At 44.2% G+C, this 23,581-nt stretch overlaps 1 protein-coding gene and 1 pseudogene across 6 annotated transcripts in view; one reads left to right on the top strand and one right to left on the bottom strand.

Moving 5' to 3' along the window:
- The window catches only part of CYSLTR2 (cysteinyl leukotriene receptor 2), a 127,940-nt gene that overhangs the window by 14,748 nt on the left and 89,611 nt on the right, over positions 1-23,581 (bottom strand). Inside the window, exons 1-4 of one of the 6 annotated variants that reach the window (XM_057308745.1) lie at positions 14,626-14,923; positions 14,160-14,239; positions 2,353-2,480; positions 1,994-2,139 (exon numbers count right to left, since the gene is read on the bottom strand). The gene's annotated coding sequence lies outside the window, so the exon portion shown is untranslated. Of the gene's footprint in view, positions 1-1,993; positions 2,140-2,352; positions 3,110-14,159; positions 14,924-23,581 lie in introns of those variants that run through there. The other 5 variants (XM_057308732.1, XM_057308733.1, XM_057308739.1 and 2 more) reach the window with 5 other exon arrangements.
- Positions 18,139-18,369, top strand: LOC113251047 (NADH dehydrogenase [ubiquinone] 1 subunit C1, mitochondrial-like; annotated as a pseudogene).

Below are 23,581 nucleotides of genomic sequence, written 5' to 3'. Positions count from 1 at the left end.
TCAACATCTGTCATCCCATTGACCAGGAGGTTGATGACCTCAGTTCTCATGTTCATATGAAGTATAAAAAGTAGACTCTTCTTCTTCATGTTTGCTAGGAAGGCATACTGTACAGAAATACTGATAACTCTTGGATTATTCTGACATGTTTAATGAAAGTCTCTCAAAACCACTCCACTTCTTTGCTTTCAGTCTGTTTCTACCAGGCAACCTTCTAATAATCCATCCGCTTCATCGGGCCCCTCTGGAAGGGTGGACTTCGAATCGTGAACTGGAAGATTACAATAAAGGGAATGTAGAACCCCCCATTATAAATGTTCAAACCAGAATAACCAGAATTCTGGGTTAAAAATTATTTCCCTGTGACTTTGACTTGTGTAGATTGATTTCTTTAGGCCTAGGAGTAGACTGACAAGATGAGAGTTCTCATATGCAGAATTGTGGGCCACCTCTTAGGGCCTTTGTTGTGATGACATGAATAATGGCTCTCTGCTTTTGATCTCTCTCAACAGCAAGTCTGAGTTTCCTTGCTTGGGTTATAGGGAGAATGCATGGAATCCAGCAGGTACAACCACAGACAAGAGGTCATCAGAAAAGATGGTAAGAGGTGTTCCACCAGGAAGTTGAGGGCTGTGGGGGAACCAAAACCAGACTTCAGCAGCCGGGATTCCTTGAGCAACTGGGGACCAAGGCAGAACTCATTAGGAAGTTCGTCTGTAAGCTGCAAGACCATTTAGAGCCAGGCCACAGTGCAAGGAGAGGGTCAGTACAGGCAGGCCCTGAATCCTGGAGGCCCTGAGTTCTAGAGGTCCTGAGTCCTGACGTCCTTGATTCCTGGAGGCCCTGGGTTTTGGAGGCCCTGAATCTGGAGGCCTGAATCCTGGAGGCCCTGAATCCTGGAGTCCCTGAGTCCTAGAGGCCCTGAGTTCTAGAGGCCCTGGGTTTTGGGAGGCCCTGGGTCTTGGAGAGCCCAAGGGCTTGGGCACAGAGACTCAGGCCAGGGATGCCAAGATAGGGGTCCATTTTCCCTAATGAGGAGGAGACCAAAGCTCAGGAAAAAGAGAGATGCCCAACTTTAGAGTCAAGGCACAAAGTCAGGATCAGATCAGCCTCCAGGGTAACTGAGTTCCAGAGCTGCTTCTATACCTCTGCCTGAGATTGGGATTGGTTCTGGGCCCTGGAGGGGACTGGAGGAGGGTGGGAGTGGTCAGTGGCTAACAAACAGCCTCAGCTGCAGGGAGAGGATACCCTACAGAAGCTAGAGCTTTGATTCCAAGAGCATCTTAATCCCTGGAAAGCGTAAGAAAGAAAATACACTGATTCCCTTCCTAGAGCCTCGTCTAGCTAACAGCCGCAGGCTAAAAGCAAGACCAGCTCAGTTCCAAAATTTTATTTAGCTCAATACTTTCTCTTGAGAATCCTTTAAAACATTTTGATTGTTCTTTCCCGCCCATATAAAATATATCTGACCACATCACACTTCAACCTTTAGACTGTTTTAAAAAAGAAAAAGAAAAAGAAATCGCCTGCTATATGCGGCTGTAAAAATCAGCTGGACCAATGAAGTATGTGACAGGAAGCTGAGAAATACATGAAGAGGTAAGTTCAAGGAAAATCAGGAAATAAATGGACAACCTAATTTCTACTGCCTTGGTGGGAGAGGAGAAAGAGCACGTGAACAGCCTCCTGTACTGAAAGGGGGCTGGGAACAAAGAAAGAATTAAGGCTTTGTCTCCTGTGGCTTTACTGGTGATGAAACAACAAAGAAGAAACAGTGAAAAGATGGGGAGATGGGGGCGCCTGGGTGGCTCGGTCGGTTAAGCGTCTGCCTTCGGCTCAGGTCATGATCCCAGGGTCCTGGGATCGAGTCCCACATCGGGCTTCCTGCTCCACGGGGAGCCTGCTTCTCCCTCTCTCTCTGCCTGCCACTCTGCCTACTTGTGCTCTCTGTCAAATAAATAAATAAAATCTTAAAAAAAAAAAAAAGAAATACCTTTAAAAAAAAAGATGGGGAGATGGGGATTCCATATTTCAGTTACAAAGAAAACCAAATGTGTTGCATGGCCAGTTAAAATCTGCTGTGGATGAATAGCTTCCATTGATGCCTGGAATGTTCTCGTGGTCAGAGCAAAGCTGCAACTGTCCAAAATGTCGCAGAGATTAGTTTCACCTGTACTTAGAAAAATACCATTTTTTTTTTAAAGAATAACACATTTTAAGGACCCCCTGTCACAGAGTACCTCCCCCAGCCCCCCACCTCCTGCCCCTCCTCCCCCCTCAGCACTGACTGGGGCTGTGCGCCCCCCACACGTGTGCTCACCTTCCGTGCTGAGATCTGGGCCTGTGACCTACCTCAGAACCTGAAGACTGAGGCACTCAGACACACCAACACAGACATCCCCCGAGGAGCAGCAAGCGATAAGCATTACACAACCGGATGCTGCGAGATGGCGATAAACCGCTGAAGAACAGAGAATCTTCTGGAGAATAAAGGTCAGGGCAGTCTGCATCATCTTTACAAGGAATTAATGATGGGACTTTTGTGCAGCACCTAAGCTGTCAGCACCAGGACAGGAGAGCTAGACCTGCCAGCCAGCAGCCTCCCATGTTACCACTAGGTGACGTTCTGGGTCCTCTGTGTGGCCACCGTCTCTGGGACTTCTAACTCCCACATGAAAATCCTTCCAGCAAGTTAACATCAGGCCCCTGGCTGGCTGACTTCATCAGCTACCCTCACTTCCTTCACTCAAGCTACCCGCCTTTGCCAGACCTGCCTGCGGGTTCTGGAAAAGCCCACGTCCTCCATCAGCCACAGATGTTCGTTCACTCAAAACGAGCAGCAGCCAACCTGCGTTGTGTTTACTGTGCAGTCGGCACTCTGCAAAGCTCCTTCTGTGTGCTAACTCAATTAGTCCCCAAACAGCCCTAGGTAGTCTGAATTGGCCATTTGATAGATGAGGAAAACTAACGTGCAAAGATAACGGAAGAGCTCGTGTGTCCACGTTCACTTGTCAGTTAGCGGTGGGACGGCACTTACACCCAGCTCCCAGCTCTCTGTCACAAAGCTCTTCTGCCTCTCTCTGCACCACAAATACTGGCTCCTGTGGACCTGACAAGGAAGGAAACACAGCCTCAGACCTAGAGGAACCTCCAGAGTGGTGACTAAACCAGACAACATAATAGACAAAGCCCGGTGAGAAGGGCCATCAGAATGAAATGCCATTGGGAACAGCCTTAGGGAACAAGGGCGTCTTTAAGGTACTGAGGGGAAAGGTTGGCTAGCGAGAGGGGCCAGGGGTTTCAGACAGAGGACCAGGCTGTATGAAGACTGGTTGCTGAGGGCACAGGGCAAGTTTGGGGTGCTGCAAGTGACACAGTCTAGGTGAAGCATGAAAGGGAGGATGAGGTGGACAGACGGTGGTTTGAGAGTGACCTACCTCCACACAAAGGAGTTTGGGTTTTATTCTGAGGGCAGGGAGAGTCCTTGAATTGCCGACAGCGGATGTGCATTTTTAGAAAGGGTGATTCTGGCAGCAGGTGGAGGACAGTTGGGGAGGAGACAAGCCTAGGTTCAGACAGACTGCAAGGAATGTTCCTGTGATTGTCCAGGGGAGAGGGGGTGGACATAGCTGGATGGGACTGAGAGATATAAAGAAAACTGAGAGGTTGCCAGAGCTGTGGATGGACCAGTTATGGAATGTCAAGGAAGGCGGGGGAGGGTATCGTCTCAGGTCTTTGGTGGGAGAATTAGTGCCTTCCACTAATAAAAAGAACATAAGAGGAAGATGCTGTTTTGGGGGGGGAATGAGTTCAATTTGGGACATTTTGAATTTGAGGCTTTTGTGACACATGTAAATGGAACTGTCCCCTGCAGTCCAGACCTGGGGTGGAGGGGTTCAGGAAGCCTGCTGAATTTATGGCTCATCAGCATCTGATGGTGACTGAAGCCAGAAAAATTGGATGAACTCACACAGGGGCGTGAGAACAGAGAAGGAAAGAGGGCCTGAGATAAGACCTTGGGGGGACATCACCAACTAAGACACAGGCAGAGAACAGGAGCCTGGAGAGATGGTTGACTAAGGCTGGCCAAACCAGAAGAAACGAATCAAGAATGTAGTGTCAAGGAGGCCAGGAGAAAGACTGGTTGAAGGAGCAGGTGGTCCAGGTGGTCAGCGAAGATCAAATGCCTCAAGGGACTCTGCAATAAGAAGGTTATCAGTGACCGGAGGGGTGGGGTGGAAGCCTGAGGACAGGTGCAGCAGTTGAGAGCGTGACTGCTGTGCTGGGAGAGGACACGTTCAAGTTTGGCAGCTGAGAAGGGCGTGTTGTTGGAGGAAGGTTTTTGAGTCCGGGAGGGAAGCTGCATGTCTTCTTTTCTCTAGAGACACCTTGATTGTGACTCTTAGCCAAACTCCCTCCAGTGACTTGGGTCTCTTCCTCTCTTCATTTTTCCTTCTCTCTTCAACTTCATCCACCTGAACCTCTAGACTAGAATGTACTCTGTACCTGACGTCTAGCCGACGTGGTCTGACTCTCAACCCTCCCACTTTCTAGCTGCAAGACTCTTCCTTTCTGACCTTCGGCTTCCGCACCCTCCAAGCGAGGCTAAAAAAGAGAGCATGTAGGATTGTTCTGAGTTGTAAATGAAAGAATGGGCTCGCTCCATATAGCCGGTGGTCGACCAAATGCCAGCATTCTCTTCTACCGAATTCTGTGACCTATTAAAATTTTTGTTTTTGCTTGTCCTCTCACACTTCAACTCCTTGAAGTCCTGGGCTCACTGTTGTCATTTTGTTCTCAATTTCCTCTTTTTAATTTACAGCAATAGCTGCCCTGCCCCATCCCCACCACCTCATGAGAGCCGCCTGTGAATCATACGGGACTAGGATGAGGTCATCCGTTCCTGTTCAACAGTTGCATCCACTGCTCTTTCTCAAACTTCCTTCTCGGTTACTCTAGAATTTGATCCTCAGGTCTTATCAGTGAAACCTCTACTCCTTCTCTGTCTTCTGTGCTCCTGAGTACTTGTGGTTTTCCATTTCCTGATTGTTCAGCCCTTCTGAATCCGCTGTTAGTTCTTTACCCAATTGTGGACCACCACTGGAGCGCCACCAGGGTCCTCAGCTCACCTCTCTCGATAATCCCCCAAGAACTCAGCCACCACTGAAACTTTACCCCATCTCTCTGCCTCTGACTCCCAGATGTCTTTTACATATGAAAATATATTTTCATCTTGTAATTTACAAAGAATTTTTTCTTCTCGGTTAATCTCATTTGCTCCACTTGGCTATCTTTTAAGATAGGCTGAGTTGGCATTTTATCTCAATTTTACAAATAAAGAAAAAACCTCTGAAACCTAGAAGATTTAAGTGGTTTTTCCTGAATTCTAACCTAAGCTATACTCCTACATTTCTAGTCGTCTACAGGATAGCCTTATTTGGGAGATTCTGTCTCTAGTTCAAATCTTACTTGGGTCTATCCTTCCTCTCAAATCAATCCCACTCAGCTGGTGTCAGGGACTGAATGTTTGTGTGCCCCAGAATTTATATGTTGAAGCCCCAACCTTCAATGTGACTGTATTGGGAGACAGGACTTTTATGGAGGTAATTAAGGTTAAATGAAGTGATACGGTAGAGTTCTGATCCGAAAGGACTAGTGTCCTAGGAGAAGAAACACACTGTGCCATGTGAGGACACAGCCAGATGGTGGCCACCTACAAGCCAAGAGGAAAGGTCTCAGAATAAAACCTATCTTGTCAGCATCTTGATCCTAGACTTCCAGCCTCTAGAACTGTGAGAAATAAATTTCTGTTATTTAAACCACCCAGTCTGTGGTATTTTGTTAGGGCAGCTGAAGTGGACCGATTTAGCTGGTGACCATTTGGGGGATGTTTTCTTTCATTTTTCTCTTTCTTATATCTCACATCCAGTCAATGGGCAGAGCTATCGCCATTGTTTTTATATTATGTGGCTTGAATTCTATCCTTACTCTCCACGTACAAAGTCACCACTGTAACCTTGGGTTTTGTTAGCTGGTGCCTAGAAACCGTTAGTATCTCCTGCCTTGTATACCATTTCGAGATTAAACCAGCTAAAACATCACAGAACCATGGGATTCGACGGTCCCGGTGAATTCTTGGCCCCTGTCTGACCTCTCTTTCTCCCCTTCACTTATGTCTACATCCTCCCACCATGTCACTGTGGGTTTGAAGTTCTCCACAGTATGAGGCTTCTGCTTTAATAACCACCCTGCAGGTCACGACTCCCCGCCCCCCACAATAATGCTCTTCGTTTTCTCTGATGACTTCAGAGTAGAACTTAGATTTTAGCCCCCAGAGCTACTGTATACTGTGGAATGGCAAATAGGGCACTCTTTTTGTAGCTTACAGAAATATTCAAAGGAGGGACTTGGGGTATGTTCATGGGGCCAGATCTCCCACTTACGAGCTTGGGGATCTTTCTGCAAGTGATTTATCTTCTCTGCACCTCGCTTTCCTTGTCTGTAAACGGCACGATGAGTGTGAAGTATTTCACACCGTTTGAGCACTCAACAATGTTAACTAGTATGATTAACCTTCAAATTTGGGGCCTAGGGAAACAATTTAGAAGGCGAAAAGGCTCTCAGGGCATTAATAAAAATACAAAAGCAAGGCTGAGAGGTGATTTGATTTAAAAAATAAATAAACATGGCGTCTCTGGCATGGGGAAGCAGCGGCAGAGCAGCAGGTGTGGCCGAGACTCCAGGTGTGAGCGCTGGTTCTTCTACTCACTAGCGTTGCGACCCTGGGCAAGTAACTTCATCCCCCCCCGCGCCTCCAGGCCTCCTCGGTAACTTGGGGGCAGTGATAATAGCAGTCATTCCTTCACAGGGCTGCTGCGAGGATGAAGGCCGATGATGCATGAATGGCACCCAGGCCAGGGCTGGGAGGAGAGACAGCACCGTGTGGGAGTCGGTGTTGCTGCAAAGGATCACAGACTGAGCCCCTGCAGAAATCGTGCAGAGAGGATGCAACCCTTTGGGTCAGAAGATTCTACAACGTGTGTGTCCCTTGAAATCCCAGAGGCCCCAGAGCGCTGATCTGATACATTCCCCCAAACAGGGAAGTATCATCAGGTGCCTGATCCTTGAAATGCAAGACTGTTAGCTTAGTCCTTACTTGAAACTGCCCCCAAATGTCATGGCAGACACATAAAGCTTCATATACTTTCTTGCCTCCTCAGAATACTCTTGTACTTTCAGATTTTTTTCCAAAGGGAGAAAGTAAACTAAATTTTGGAGACCAAAACAGAAATACAGACAAAAAGAAGTGAGATTACAACATCTTTTGAATGAGGAACTGAGCTGGTTCCCAGGGTTCCAGAATAAATGGGGGCGGGGAGGGGTGGTGAACCACAGAGGGTCCTGTTTCTAGGGAGTCAGAACTTTGGAGCATTCTGCTGCCCCCCTCCCTCCTCTGCCCTGTCTCTCCCAAAGTGCCTCAAAGTGCCCCAAAGTCCAAGTCACTTCATGAACCTCCAGGCTAATGCCCCTTTACCCTCCAAATGCCCTTTACTTGCCCATGCCTCTTAGCCGAGGAGTCAACACCTTGGCCCAGATCTGCTGTAAACCAGTAAACGCTGAATAGTATTTATGGCTGTGCCAATTCCCTGAGGAGGAAATTCTCTAATTCATTTTCTCTGTACTGCAGAGATTCTCCTTAACAGCTCTGGAGCCAGAGGGACTTTTCAGCCAGAGTCCTAGGGCCTGATAATTCACCCTGGAGAACAATTGGAGTTTTTGCTCTGTGGCCAATGCAGAGTTTTACTGTCTAGTTTTTGTCCTCTGGTTAAGACTCCACATTTGGAAGCTGCAAAGCTCACAGAGCCCTGTCCCCCCGGATGCCACCAACCTGTGCCTGACTCACCCTGGAGCTCGGCAGGCAGAAAATTCAACGTGTGGCTGTTTATAGGATTGCTGCGGGTTTCTGGAGTAGCTTGAAACCCCTGAGCAAGAGTTTTTGGATCTGGCCCATTTCCCATCTGGAGAAGACCTGAGTGAACCCTTACCGCAAGGGTGGGAAGGCTTTCACAAACAGTTGTCACAATAGGCTGAGCAGCTCTGTGGGCTCTTCAGTGCGCTGAGCACTTTCTCCCTTGTTATTGTCTGACCTAAGTGGTTTCTTTTGTAACCAGACTTTCCAGCCCCCATCCCCATCTCTGCTCAGATTCTTCAGCAACCTGCCAGGATCAGCAAGAAGGATACTGCTGATTGGTCTGTCTCCCTGACCTGCCTGCTGACTACATTCCAGAATGTTCCGAGAAAGTTCAGAAACCCCCAAAATAAATTCTGCATTTCATTAATTTGGTTTCTTCTTTTAGCTCTAAAGACCAGACACCTTATCATATTAAGTTTCCTAATTAGCACATTTTCTTAAAATCACAGCAGTTGGGTTGTCAGCTTTTCGGTGATTTCGCCCAGCTGCCGATCCTCATGTGCCCTTCAGTTTGCATCTGCCTTCCTCTCCTTCTAGCACTTTCCCCGACTCCTGAGAGCTCAGGGAAGACACTAGAGCCTTCCTGGCCTGGGCTCTGCCTAAAGCTGCTGGGCCTTCTTGAAATGTTGACTGTTAGGTCCAGTTTGGGGGTGGGGCTGGACAGGCAGCACCCACTGGCTGCGGTCTTCTTCCGCTGAAAGGAGAACTTTGCTCAGACCACAGAATGTTCGGTAAAATGACATCCACCACCACAAATGTACATGGACAGACAGAAGAAGAGGCACCTTAAGAAATTGTGTATTGTCAGAGCCACCATTAGGGCAAAGGTCTGCATGGATGAAAAGTGACCGTTTCAAAAGTGTCAGATGACAGATATCAGCATCAGACTTATGAGTTAGCAATATTTGCCTTTTTTCTACCTTTTGCTGACAAGCTTTTCTTCACTGTTTGCTTGCTTGCTTTTCTCCTCTTGTTTGTACATTCTCCCTGTGAAGTTCCTTTCTGGATAATTTTCCTGAGCAAAAAGTTGCTTAAGGATTTTGGACACATTTGGAGATAACTGCCCCTTAAAACTGGACTCTTTTGACAATTTCATTCTTTCTTGTGTATTTTGAGGGTACAAATGCTTCCAGCGAACTATTTATCCCCAGGGGCATAGCAGGAGCTGAACCCTAGGAGAAGGTTGGCATCTGAGCATGTGAGGGGGCCTCTCTCTGCCCCCAAGGGTGAGATGCATGGCATTTTCTCTGGCATCCTTCTTCCCATCTCTGTCTTCTTAATCTCCTTGTTTCATTCTCAAACGTTCTCCCAAAGCTAGCTTTTCTTCCGTGTTCTTCCTAACCAGTAACGCTCAGCCACTACAACAAAGACAGACTGAATGTGAAGAACTGAGTAAGGACGGCTCTGAGCTCCTTGAAGATATGACTTCATTTTCTTTAAGCATTATTCTAAGTGCTGTCTTTTCTCTGGCTCTTGTAACTTCTCAGCTCTTACTTGTTAATAGAAATTATGAACCTCTGACACTGACTATGGATTTCATTTTATAAAAATATCTCAACAATTTTTTGTCCCATAGTGCACTTCACCAGTGTATCTGGGAAGATTGACGGTATCGGTGACTAACCCAGTCTCTGACCACAGGAAGGCCGCAGGGCCACTCTACATCTGCCTCTGATCCTCCAGTCTTCTCATTGCAAAGACAGAAGGTCAGCAAGTGTTATCTCAGAAGCCATCACCCAACACAGTCCAATAATTTCCTAGGAACTGTGTCAGCATTAGGATTATCCTTGCCCACAATCAAAGTGACTACATGACGACTCAGGGGCTCCCCCAAAGCCCATTCATTCAAATTAAAACTGCCTGTCTTTCTCTTCCCTCCTACTGAGGCATTTCATATTCTGCCATTAAATTCACTTTTTAGAGCAAAGAAATTATTTACAAAGGTAGCTTGTTAAACATCCTTTGCTTCCTGGAATGATACAGAGGCATTGTGATATCATAGAAAAGCTTTAAATCACAACAGGAGCCAAACCCTAGCTCTACGCCTTGCTAACTGTGTGAGCATTACGAAGTACTCAACCCCTTGGAGTTATCCAGAAAACCAAAGGAGGTGACACAGGCGAAAGCCTCCAACACAGCTGCCCCGAGCCTGGTACTCATACACAGTCGATGCATTATCATGCTTGATACAACCCTGTCTGTTGCCAAGGGAAGAAGAGCCTGAGAACTTTTTAGTATGCCAGGTGTAGGATACCTGTATAGGAGAGTAAGAAACAAGCAGATAAGGAGAGAATGTTTCAATATGTCTGGAAAAAATGGAAAACCACAGGAATTGCTCAGGAAAGTGCCCTAGGAAACTGCCAGTAGCATGGGGACAGTAGGCATCTGTAATCTAAAGAGGAGAGAGGATGGAATGGAAGCAAAACACAGGCTTCCCTCCTTCCCCGGCCTGCCCTGCTGCCCAGTGTCTCCTCCGAGGCAGACCCGGCCTCATTATCCAGCCGTCTCCACCAGCTCCTCTTTTCCATCACAGTGATCAGCTGATGGTGGTCCCAGTATAGGTTGTCATCTTTCACCTGCACAAAGGACACAGTCTCCTGCCTCCACTCTTGCTATTCTCAGGCCATGCTCTACACAGTGGCTAGAGTGACCTTTCCAAAATGCATATCTGACCATATGACTTCTGCTTAAAACCTACTATCACATCAGAATGAAGTTCAACTCCAGACATATCACAGTGTGGATCTCATCAACCAGCATATTCTCTCCCCACAACTTCCTTCACTAAAATCCATTCTAGCCTCATGGAACTCCTTTCAACGCCCTAAACACTCCCGGCTCTCTCTTGCCTATTCACTCTGAGCTCCAGCTCATCTGGCCATCTCTTACCCAACTTCGGGTTTCTTTCTAGACATCACTTCTTTCAGGAAAAGCCTTCTCTGACCCCTCCAGGTCTTGGTTGCCCGCTGCCCCACCTTGCCCTGCAGTGCCATGGGATTCCTGTCCCAGCACTTACCCCTTTGGGCAGCCATAGTTCCCACCAGACTGTTCACAACTAATGGCAGGAATGGGGTCTCACCAGTCTACTGCCGCATCCTTAGGCCCTAGCACAGCTTGTGGCACAGACATGTGCTCCCACAAATGACCGATGAATGAGCCGGGGAAGGTATTATTCACCTCCCTCATTTTATGTCTCACAACAAATATCTTCTAAGCAAAAAAATCCCCAATGGTCTTTGGCAGCAAAATGATGTTTGTGTATTTTTCCTCACAAACTGACTGTTTCTTAACATTCAAATATAGATTCTAGGGACAAGAATACAGAATCAAAGGCATGAGAGTAGCGGGGTGTTGACAGAAAAGACCCAAATGGTGCTCTGCGCTAAACACTGTAGAAAGGGACACTATTTATATATCTGAGGGTTGACAGTTGTTTTTCTCACCCTGCGCCAAACGAGTTTCTGGTAAGGATTTGTGTCTGCTACAGCTAACAAGGAAAACTGCCTTCAATTCTCTCAGAAAATTTATAAAAGGACAAAACTATTGTCAACGTAAAATGCAAAATAAAAAGAAACCAACGTCCTTTAAAGAATGTGCGATGCCCCCAAGTACTCTGTAGACAATCACGTCTTCTGTACCAGAGGTGCAAATGGGGCAAAATGCTATCTCCACAGCCTCATAGGAGGGCCCTTATATGGGACATAGATTTTCTTTAGTGATAAAAAATTCTTGTTTCTATAATGTACAATAATATGGATCCTTTTAAATTTTTCCAGCTTAATCTTTAAACTTCTAGAACAAATAGGCTCTGCTCCCGTCCCTTGCCCTCCACTCGCTTCTTTTCTCTGTCCCTCCCCTGGCCTGTCTTCCCTCCCCTCCCCTCTTTTCTTCCTTCTTGTTCTTCTTCAAATCTGCTTCCCTCTTTCCTTGAAACCTCTCTTCAAAACACTAGAGATGCAAAAAGCTTTCTTTCCTGAACCTGACTCTTCCTAAGGACCCTTCCAACTTAGCGATTCTTTGGTTCCAACTCACTGCTCCAGCTTCCATTACTTTCTTTGTCAAAGGCTTCATTCAGCCCATACCACCACCAAGTCATCAATCCAATAGGAGAAGTTTTCCTTTAAATATTGCCACACATTGTACCATTTTCTCTACAGATGAGTTAATAAAAAGAAGTTAATAGGTTCAACAGAGATAAACATAAGCTGTTAACTCCACATTTATTGATGAATTAATTTATTTATACCTTTCCATCTATTCTTAATGGAACCCATGTGCTAGGTTTTCTGTGAGGACTCCATCCTCAGGCGTTCTTGGTCAGCAGAGGGATTGAGACCCTGCACATAAGTAACTCCGGTACAAAGAAGGCAGTGGTCAGTGCTCCGAGAAAATCACAGATGCAGTGCTGGAGGTTCGGACATACATTTGACAAGGTGTCATAGCAAAGCTGAGCAACCCAGACAAATGCTTGCCTTTCTCTGCATTATCCAGCTTCGCTGCTGCATTAAGGAGAGCCCACTGGGTAACAAGCCCTTGTTAGGCTCTTATCTTCCAGGCTGAGCCTTGGAGGACTATTGTGCCTCAGATGTCTGGTGTGTAAGACAAACTTGAAAAATGGGAGTCCTTGAGTCTGGAATACACATGAGATATAAAAATGCCCAAAGTGATCCTGACGCATGGCAATGAGCACATTGCAAAAAGATGTTATTTTTCTTCCAGAACAGGTGTTGTTTATGTTGTGTTGTACCCCTGATGACCCCAGGCCCATAGGAAGGCAGAATACTAACAGATGCTGGGCATAATTTTGATTCCTTTGGAACAGTCTGGAGCCTCAACCTCTCTAACTTTTAACCAATGCACTGGAAACAAATCCATCTCTTTACAGCCTCAGTAAATTGAAATTCGTAAGTAGATTCTTATCTCAAGAGTTTATGTGGTTAAGGTGGATGATAGAAATTTCTAGAGGTTTGGGGGTGCCTGGGTGGCTCAGTTGGTTAAGCGTCTGCCTTTGGCTCAGGTCATGGCCCTGGGGTCCTGGGATTGAGCCCTGAGTTGGGCTCCCTGCTCGGGGGGCGGGGGGAGTCTGCTTCCTCTGCCTGCCTCTCCCCCTGCTTGTGTTCTCTCTCTCACTCACTTTCTCTCTCTCAAATAAATAAATAAAATCTTTTTAAAAAATTTCTAGAGGTTTTGTTTATTTTATGTTTCCACAAATTACTTCTATATTATTAATACAGTATTCAAAGGGAGATTTGGGTCGCTTGCCCGAAATTCTACCTCTCCTTCCCTTAATACGTATTGATCTCAGATATGTGTCAGAGATAGGAAAATATTTCAAATGACCTAGGTATAAATGACAGCTATTATCATGCTGGCCATCCATTAGAACAACCTGGGAAATTTTTTGAAAAAAACAAAACAGAACAAAAACTACTACAGATGACTGGCTTATCTCCAAAAGCAAAGTTTCGGTTATTCTAGGGATACTTTTAAAATTTCCTCAGAATCAGGTGATTCTGGCTGAATGTGCAGCTAAACCAGACGCAGGCCCAAAGGGGCAATAAACAGATACACACATACGTTCTCACACATGCTCTCCCTCTCATTTAACCTCCAGGTAAAACCACTGACACCTACATTCTCAAATTTAACCTCCTGTCCCCCAAAAAACCTTCTCTCCCCTGAACAGGAAAAAATACATTTTACACAATAAAATGATGCAGTCTATGAAAAATAGGAAAGATGCTATCTGGTCAAAACCAGGGGAATGCTTGACTAAGGTATGGTAAATCTCCTCAATGCAACAGTATCCAGCAACTTAAAATTACGATTATGAAGAATTTATAGCAATGTAGAAACAGTTTATGCTCTATGGAAAAAATGAACATCAAGTAATCCACGCCGTATGGACACAACTGTGGAAATCAAACTAAAGTTATATGCAGACATGCAAAAAAAGAATGGAAAGAAATACCCCCCAAGATATCAATGGAGACTAGCTCAGTGGTGGTTTTACTTTCTTCTCCTTTTTTGTACTTTCCCAACATCTTTTAAATGGCCACGTATATGGTAGAAAAAAATTTACAGGAGAACAAAATTAACTTACTTTTCAGAAAGCATGCTTCCGACTATGAAGTGATCAGCAAGGTCTAATTCTCAATAACGAATTAACAAAGATAAAAATGCTCACCCGAGGGTTTCTGTGCTCCAGCTGGCTTTGCTCTGTCTCCTCTATTCCTCCCGCTTTCCTCCTCCAAGTAATTCAGCTTGCTTATTTAAAAGAAAAGCGAAACAGCAAATTTATTTTATAAAAAGTTTCATCTAACAGCAAGAGAATAAGGAACTTTGGCCAGCTGGTCTGTCTGGTGTGGGTGTTGGTCTGGCTTCCTTCTCAAAAAGAAGGGGGAATTATTTCAGTTAGGGACTATATCTAAAAGGAAGAAGCCTGGATTAGCCCTGTCCCCCTAAGGACTGTTTCCATTAGCATCTTTCACAGCAGATCATGGGAATGTGATGCGCTAGACTCAGGGGTATGAAGTGGCTGTTAGTTCTCCTAAGTGGTTTTTGTTTCCATGACAACAGTAACAGCAATGCTGCATTATACGCCTTATAGGTATAGCACTTTAGAGCTGTTTAGAGCACTTCCCATCACCCACTTGCTTTTACAACTTCTTGCACATGGGCAGAGGCCTTCCCCAATCTGCTGCAAATGCTCTGCTGGAGGTCACCAATGACCTCCTCGCTGCTCACATAAAGGGTCCTTGCTCAGTCCTCATCTTCCTTCCCCAAGTCATTGTGCAATTTAGGCCACTTCCTTGAAACTTTCTCCTTTTTGTTTCTCTGACTCTCCTCATTCTTTTCTACCCCTTAGGCTGCTTCTTTTTGCTTTCCTTTCCGATGCCTCTTCTTCTCCTCCTTTTCTAAATGTGAATTTGCCTCAGAAGTCCGTCTTCTGACCTCTTCCTACCATATTCTCTTGCTTTTATTTATTTTGTCCACATCCTCGGATACATGTAATATGGCCCCTCCCAAGCATCTACTCCCCCATCTACCCCAGCTAATCAAATGGCACCACAATGATTCAGCCAGTTATTCCATCTATAAGCCTAGAAGTCATTCTTAACTCCTCTCTTTCTCCCACAACCAATATCCAAGCCAACCAATTCTGTTTGTTCTACCCGCAAAATGTGTCCTAAATCCAACCACTTCTTACTTCCCCTGCCCCCATTAAAATCGTCATCATTTCTTGGATAGAATGCTGCAGTAACATTAAGCAAGAACTAAAAGACATCCAAATTGGAAAGAAAGAAGTAAAACTATGTCTGTTTGCAGATGATGTAATCTTATTATGTAAAAAACTCTAAAGATTCCACACACAAAAACTGTTGGAACTAATAAACAAATTCATCAGTTGCAGAATAAAAATTAACACACACACAAAAAATCAGTTGCATTCTATACACTAACAATGGACAATTCAAAAAGAATTGTTAAAAAATTCTAATTACAATAACATCAAGAAGAATAAACAAATACAATACTTAGGAATTAACTAAGGAGATGAAAGACTTGTACACTGAAAACTACAAAACATTGCTGAAAGAAATTAAAGAAGACATAAATAAATGGAAAGTCATCCCATGTTCATGGTTTGGAAGACTTAATATTATTAAGACATCAATACTACCCAAATCAATCTACAAATGCAATACAATCTCTATCAAAATCCTAATGATGTTTTTCTCAGACACAGAAAAATCTATTCTAAAATTCATATGGCCAAAGATACAGAAGTAGTGAAGAGAAGGGCCATATGCACCCCAATGTTCATAGCAGCATTGTCCACAATAGCTAAATCATGGAAGGAGCTGAGATGCCCTTCAACAGATGACTGGATTAAGAAGTTGTGGTCCATATATACAATGGAATATTACTCAGCTATCAGAAAGAACGAGTTCTCAACATTTGCTGCAACATGGACAGCACTGGAGGAGATAATGCTAAGTGAAAGAAAGACAATTATCATATGATTTCTCTCATCTATGGAACATAAGAACCAGGAAGATCGGTAGGGGAAGAAAGGGATAAAGAAAGAGGGGGTAATGAGAAGGGGGAATGAAGCATGAGAGACTATGGACTCTGAGAAACAAACTGAGGGCCTCCAAGGGGAGGGGGGCGGGGGAATGTTATAGGCTGGTGATGGGTAGTAAGGAGGGCACGTATTGCATGGTGCACTGGGTGTTATACTCAACTAATGAATCATCGACCTTTACATCTGAAACCGGGGATGTACTGTATGGTGACTAACATAATATAATAAAAAAAAAATTAAAAAAAAAGAAAAAATTAAAAAAAAAAAAAAGAAGATGTGGTCCATATATACAATGGAATATTACTCAGCCATCAGAAAGAACGATTACTCAACATTTGCAGCAACATGGACGGGACTGGAGGAGATAATGCTAAGTGAAATAAGTCAAGCAGAGAAAGACAATTATCATATGGTTTCACTCATTTATGGAACATAAGAAATAGCAGGAAGTTCGGTAGGAAAAGGAAAGGAAGAATGAAGGGGGGGTAAACAGATGGGGAAATGAACCACGAGAGACTACGGACTCTGGGAAACAAACTGAGGGCTTCAGAGGGGAGGGGGGGTGGGGGATTGGGAAACGCCAGTGATGGGTATTAAGGAGGGCACATATTGCATGGTGCACTGGGTGTTATACGCAAGTAATGAATCATGGAACTTTACATCAAAAACTAGGGATGTACTGTATGGTGACTAACATAACATAATGAAAAATTATTATAAAAAAATAAAATAAAATTCATATGGAATCTACAAGGACTCCCAAATAGCCAAAACAATCTTGAAAAAAAAGTTGGAGTACTGATACTTCCTGATTTCAAAACTTACTACAACACACAGTAATCAACACATATATGTTCTAATAACTTTTGATGAGGGTGCCAAGACCATTTATGGGAAAAGACAATGTTTTCAACAAATAGTTCTGGGAAAACTGGATATCCACATGCAAAGGAATGAAGCTGGACCCTTACCTGTTACCATACAAAAAAATTCAAAATGGATCAAAGACCTAAATATAAAAGCTAAAATTATAAAACTCTAGAAGAAAATATAGGGGAAAGCTTCATGGATTTTGCAATGATTTCTTGAATATGACACAGGCTATAAAAGAAAAAATAGACAAATTTGACTTTAACAAAACTATAAACTTTTGTACATCAAAGGACACCTATACAGAGTAAAAAGATAATCCACAAAATGGTAGAGAATATTTGCAAAACACATATCTGATAAGGGATAATATCCAGAATAAAAATAGAACTCCCAAAACTCAACAACAACAAAAACTAACAACCCAATTTAAAAATGGGCAAAGAACTTGAATAGATATTTCTCCAAAGAAAATATACAAATGGCTAATAAGCACATGAGAAGATACACATCACTAATCATTACAGAAATGCAAGTCAAAACCACAGTAAGATACCACTTCCTACCCATTAAGATGACCATCACCAAAAAAAGAAAAAGAAAAAAAAATAACAAGTGTTGACAAGGATGTGAAGAAATTGGACTCTTGTGCATTGCTGGTAGGATGTGTGTGGTTTCTCAAAAATTTTAAAATAGAATTACATTCCACATGATCCAGCAATTCCACTTCTGAGTATATACCCCAAAGAACTGAAAGCACCTATGGCATACCCAGGTACATTTGAAGAGCTATTTGTGCACTCATGCTCATAGTAGCATTATTCACAATAACCAAAAGGTGGAAGTAACCCAAGGGTCCATTGATGGGTGAATGGATAAACAGAATATACTATATACATACAATGGAATATTATTCAGCAGTAAAAAGGAAGGAAATTCGGCTCCCTGATCAGCAGGGAGTCTGCTTCTCCCTCTGCCCCTCCCTTGGCTCGTGCACACACTCTCTCTGTCTCTCATTCTTGCAAAAATAAATAAATAAATAATCTTAAAAAGAAAAGGAGGGAAATTCTAGTACATGCTACAACATGGATGAACCTTGAAGGCATATGCTAAGTGAAATAAGACAGTCACAAAAAGACAAAAACTGTATGATTGCACTTACAGGACCTATCTAAAGTAGTCAAATTTGGGGGCCCAGCCCAGCAAGATGGCAGCACCCGCATTGTCGCACCCCTTCTGCAAGCTGCTGGCTCTGGCCAGGCTCCTAAGAGGCTCTTCAGCGTGATCAAAGTTCTACACGTGGAAGCCACCACATGATAGACCTGACCGGCTGAGAGTTGGACCGACCTTGGCCACCTCCATCTTCTTGTGGCTCTATCTCATCAAACAACATAATGAAGATGTTTTAGAGAATCAAAGAAGAAATGGGTTGGAATAAACTATTGAAATACTAATGCAGTAGGCTCCATATAATGAGTATACCAGCTCCTTCGGGTCCACCAATCTGCTGAGTCATAAACGTGACAGAAAGAATGATATGTGAATGGATGTCAAATCACATTTGTGTTTTGTGTCATTAAATGAAAAAATAAAAATACTTTTGTATTCTTAAAATAAATAAATAAAATTTTAAAAAAATAGTCAAATTCATAGGGACAGAAAGTAGAAGGGTGGTTGCCAGCAGCTAAAGGAAGGGGAAATGAGGGGTTATTTAATGGGTATGGAGTTTCAGTCTTATAACATGAAGACAGTTTTGGAGATGGATAGTGACTGAACAACAATGTGATTGGACTTGACGCCACTGAACTGTACACTTAAAAATGGTACATTTTATGTTATATATATTTTACTACATTTTTAAAAATAAGCAATTTTTAAAATAAATTGGAAAAGTCTTTAAAAAAAAAAAGAATGCCAACATCCTACCTAATTGTCTTTCCATTTCCACTTTTGTTACTCTACCATCAAGCTTTTGAAGAGTAAATCAGATCATGGGAGTCTCCTGCTCAGGACTCCTCAATGATTTCTTGAAATTCTCAGAATAAAAATCCTTAGAGTCAAAAAAAAAAAAAAAATCCTTCCAGTCTACAAAGGCCGGACCTATCAGTCCGTCCTACATACCTGTCCAACTTCCTCTCTCTCCCTGAGTCTCCTGCTGCTATTCCAAGCACCTGTGCCCAAATGTCCCTGCCCCCAACTCCCTCACTTCATTTGGGTCTCTACTTAAATGCCACCACCCCAGAGATGACTTTCCCGATCTCCCTTTCTTTTTTTTTTTTAAAGACTTTATTTGAGAGAGAGAGAGAGAGAATGAGCAGGGAGTAGGGGCAGAGGGAGAGAGAGAGGAAGAAGCAGGCTTCCCAGCTGAGCAGGGCACCTCAGGCAGGGCTCGATCCCAGGACCTGGAGATCATGACCTGAGCCGAAGGCAGTCGATGAACTGACTGAGCCACCCAGGCGCCCCTCCTGATCTCCCTTTCTAAAAGAGCTCCCCTCCATACACACACTCTCCCTACCTTAACCTGCTATATTTTGCATTATACTATTCATCACCATCACTATTTCTTTAATATCATGTATTTGTTCCTAAATTGTTGAACTCCTATGTTTGTGTAGACTCGTCTTACTCCTTGGGGTTCTGGCCGCCTCTGATGTCTGCAACTGCCCACGTTCTGGTCCTACCCTTGGCCCCCCTCACACATTATTAGGAGTCCCACATTTAGGCCTGTGGACAGTCCACCTTTTTTTGTCCATATCCCTGCCCCCGCCCCTGCAAACAGCTGCCCTTGGCCACCACTAGGACAAGACAGCTCCACAAACTGTATGTTCTGACACATCTGGGGAGGCAGTTACACAGCCCTTGGGGACATTTGGCCGGTGAATTCTCAAGTATCCTGAGAAAATTCTAGACAGCAAAGTTGGGGGAGATTAGCTCCGCAGACTCCAGGCGCCCTTGGGACAGAAAGGGCTGGAGGAGGACCAGAGAGGGGTCCTCCAAAGCATGACGCCCAGGGCACTGGTTGCTCTTGCCCATGTACGAGCAGTCTGCCTCCATGGACCCACTCCAGCCTCCCTTTCAAGTCACATTTCCTTCAAAGTTCATGGCTCTCTTGCTCCCTTCCCATGTACCAAACTGAACTGTTTGTTTATCTCCCAAAATAGAAAACACTATTTTAGGGCCCAGGAGTAGCACAAAATGGTAAGTTTAGTTGTGTTGGATAGAAAACAGCAAATGCTTCCTTGAAAGTAAACAAGGAAGGCTTTGTTTGTTTCTCCTGTTTATAGTTTGTTTGCTGGACCTGTAACAGACCTTACACATCATCTCGATTCTTTGAAGCAGTGGAGGCTCGGACCTCCTAAGGAGCTCAGGGCTAGCAGCTGGTGCCACAGCAGCCAGAACCCGACGCGGGGGCCTGAGAAGCTGCGGACAGTTCCCAGGGCCCATCCATCTGACCCCACTCTACCAGTGTCCTCTGCCAGTCCAAAGGTCACACGAAAGACAAGCTGGCTCTGACTACACCCTCACCCTAGGTCTCCTAGAACCCTGGAAACCACTGATTCTAGCACCTTGCCCCATCCTCTCCCAGCCTGGACCCTGGCCTGGTGATAGGTGCTGGAATGGCAAATCCTTCCTCACCCCATCTGTGGGTCCCACAGGTGACAAAAATCTTGAAACTTGGAGGGGAAAAGAAAAAGGTCTTCCTCAAAAGCTCTAGGCCGCTGCTGCTGTGAACATGAAGAGGAAAGAGGCTTCTAGAACCACTGTATGAATGTCCCACAGCTCTCCAGCAATGGCTGTGGATGGGAGAGTGTGGTGATGTGACCTTGACACCGCAGAACCTGGGGGTGAGGACGGGGGTTTATCTGTGCTGCTTCTCCGTGGAGCTCTGATGGGGCTGGTGCCAAGGCTGCTGCTTGGAGAACAAGGTTATTCCCAGGCCTGGGACTCTGTTTCCAGCATTTGATTGACCCAAGTGGAAATTAACAGTGTATAAATATTACATTACTATTCTCACCTTTGGGAAAAAAAAGAGGTTGAGAAACAAAGTCTATAAGCAATCACTATAGGTTTTCATTCTCCTCCCCCCAAAACCTAGCAAATTGATTAATGTCCAACTCATTAAAATAAAAACAGTGAAAAAAATTTAACCCTACACACCCAGAACTAACTCTTGCATATCAGGTTTTCAAGGAGGAAAATAAGACTTTCTTCAATGGTTAGAAAGATAAGAAAGGAAAACCTTTTTTCCCCTCTACCTCTGATTCTGTAAACCTCTGGTAGAGGAGAAATCTCATCAAGACTTTCTTTTATTTTTAGACCATCTGGAATTTCTAAACATTCCAAAGGCAGGCTGTCACTTCACTGGAAAGGACCCATTAGAAAGTCTTTCTTAGTACCACTTTGCCTGATAACATGGAGATGAAATCTCATTGTAATACGAGATTTCCAGGATGGTGAATGAAGAAACGGAAAGGATTCATCACTTTAAATAGAAAAATAAAATCCTGAGACGGCAGAGAAATAAATCGACATATTTTTCTAATTTGTTGTTCCTGACAACCTTGAGGAAAAAAAAGAAGTCAGACTATTTCATGTGAAGCATGTTTCAGCGCCCAGAGAACTTGTCTGGAACTCTTAAGGGCCTGCAGAACTCCTGCAGGAAAGATGGGACTCAGCTCTGATTTCGAAGGAGATCTCAGTGGGTCCTGGATAACAAAGTGAATTAGGGAAATTCAGGGTCAATTTCTTGCTGATTACACTGATGCACCAGTCACAGAACGTTTTACTCAAGAGTTTTAGAGACATAAGCTTGACCCTAGCAGGTATGTTCTTGTAAACACAATCCTGGGATTCCTAAAAAGTCAGAACTACCGTTAAACACGCTAGGGCATCAGAGAAAGTAGCTTATTTTCATAATCCAAGATTAAACACCAAGGAAGAAATCCGTGGGAGTCATGTTTCTATTTAGGTCATTAACAAAGGGAAAGGATAGAAGCCAAGCTCAGGGGATTTAGAAAGCACCAAAGTTTATGCACAGGAGGTCTCATAAGACAAACATAAAAAAAATTACCTAGTGTAGTGGGCTGAATGGTGGCACCAAGGATATGACCCCATCCTAATCCCAGGGTATTCTGAATCAGAGTAGATTGTGTTTTCAGTGGCTCAATTGCTTACAAATCATAATCCTTGGATAGATGTTAACACTAAACAGTTGTAATGTTTATTCTGTACTTATACTGGATATACAGAAGTTTGTATACAAAGCCAGCATGGTTTACTAGGACGGGAAGTGCGGCCCCGCAGCTTTCCAGGGATGAATCCTCCTACATCCTACCCTCTAGGACCTCCTTCCCTCTGAGCCATCACTTGAGCAATCACTCCTCAGGCACTGCTTGATGTTGAGTGAAACAAAGCCTACCCCAGACTTTACTAGTTTACTATAGTGATGACTAATGACTGGGCTGCTCCCAAGCCTTCATGTTTCAGTTTAAAGACCAAAACCAAACCAAAACAAGAAAACCACCTACAAAGCATATGTGACTGTTGAAGTACTTCTCCTCCCCAGTGTGGATTCTCTGGTGCTTGGAAAGATTACCAAATATTGCCTTATGGGGCAAAAGCTGGGACTAACTGAAGAATCCCGAGAAGAGTCTCTCCTTTATTATCCAAGTGGGCCCAAAATGCAGTCGCAGTTGTGCCTGTAACAGAGAGGCTGAAGGACTTTTGACAGAGCCACCCAGAGGAGAAGGCCAGGTGGAGTGGTTACAGAGGTGCAACCACGAACCAAGGAATTCCTGAAGCCACCTGAAACTAGAAAAGGCAAGGGAGGATTTCCCTGGAGCTTCCAGACGGAGCACCTTGATTTCAGACTTCTGGCCTCCAAAAGTGTGAGAGAATGAATTTCTGTTGTTTTAAACCATCAACTGATGGTAATTTGTTCTGGCAGCCCTGGGGAACTCATATACCTAACCTTCCTCCACCATGAAGACCTGAAATTCAGGGAGAAAGTGATCAGTTGGCCAATAAGTTTAACTAATCTGTAGTGGATTTTTAAAATTTATTTTTACTAAAATAAAAATCCTTCTATTTTAATGTTTTGATTTTTAACCTCTTGTATTTGATTCTCCCTTCAAAGGAACAACTTAGCTTCCCCAGCGGGATCAACTCTCTGGAGAGGCAGTGACGCTGGAGTGAGCATTAATGGCCGCTCCAGTCCAGTTTTGATGAGGGGCAGGGAGGAGATGGGGAGAAATGTGCTATATGTTGGTCACGTGATACACCCTCCAACCCTCACACTTCTCCTTTGCAAAGTGCCTCTGAACACTTTGGTGATGAGTTGCCAAGTTAGACATTCTAAGAGGAGGCGAGTTTCCCTCCCAGAATTTGCATAAGAATGAGAGTCAACAGACTCCAGGTCTAGACTTTGAGAGACCCAGTCAACAGCCTTGGGGAAAGAGCAGGTCCATTTCCCACCGTACAGCTCTTAAAACTGGGTTGAAGCTGAGCTTTCTGTGTGGAGGGAACAAAAGTTATCTTTACCCCCTTCATTCCATCAGACCCCTTCTTCTTCCTTTCTGCCACCCCTCAGGGAGACCGTAAAATCTCCTGCTGCTTATCCTAGGCCTTTCAGAGGAAGCAAATAGTCAAGT

The sequence above is a fragment of the Ursus arctos genome, unplaced genomic scaffold (genome assembly GCF_023065955.2).
Source record: "Ursus arctos isolate Adak ecotype North America unplaced genomic scaffold, UrsArc2.0 scaffold_10, whole genome shotgun sequence".
In the NCBI taxonomy this organism is placed as follows: domain Eukaryota; kingdom Metazoa; phylum Chordata; class Mammalia; order Carnivora; family Ursidae; genus Ursus; species Ursus arctos.
The sequence above is the reverse complement of the archived record's forward strand: the minus strand, read 5'-3'. Positions and strand labels throughout refer to the sequence as shown.